A 474-nucleotide genomic window follows, 5' to 3' on the forward strand; every position below is an offset into this window, starting at 1 on the left:
GGCTTTTCTTTTTTTGTACAAATCTTTTACAGTGAGAGTCCTTACTGGTGCATTATTCACTTATGTAGTACTACTAAAACATTTTTTAAAAGTAGTCTATATAGTTTGTAAGTACCTGAATAATACACACAGTAGCAAATATGACTGAGTTGAAATAAATTTCCTGTTAGCTTATTTGATTTTTTTGGTGGTTTTTTTTTGTTTGTTTGTTTTTGTGTGTCCTGTTGTTTGAGTGGGTTTTCTTTTCTGGGGAGCTTTGATTTTGTTTTTTTTTGTTTTGTTTTTTTTTTAATAATTATTTTAAGGGAGAGAAAAGGTAAGTGGCTTGTTAATGGGTTATTGATGTTTGTTGCATCTAGAAAAAATTTGGAGGTGATGATTATGTGCATAATACAGATCAGTGCATAAGACTGAGGTTTATCATAGGGGGTTTATTAAACTTCTCAGGAAGTATCTCTGTAATTATACAGAATT

This window comes from Pezoporus occidentalis, unplaced genomic scaffold (genome assembly GCF_034315485.1).
Source record: "Pezoporus occidentalis ecotype Australia unplaced genomic scaffold, CSIRO_AGI_Poc_V1 ctg24, whole genome shotgun sequence".
NCBI lineage: Eukaryota > Metazoa > Chordata > Aves > Psittaciformes > Psittacidae > Pezoporus > Pezoporus occidentalis.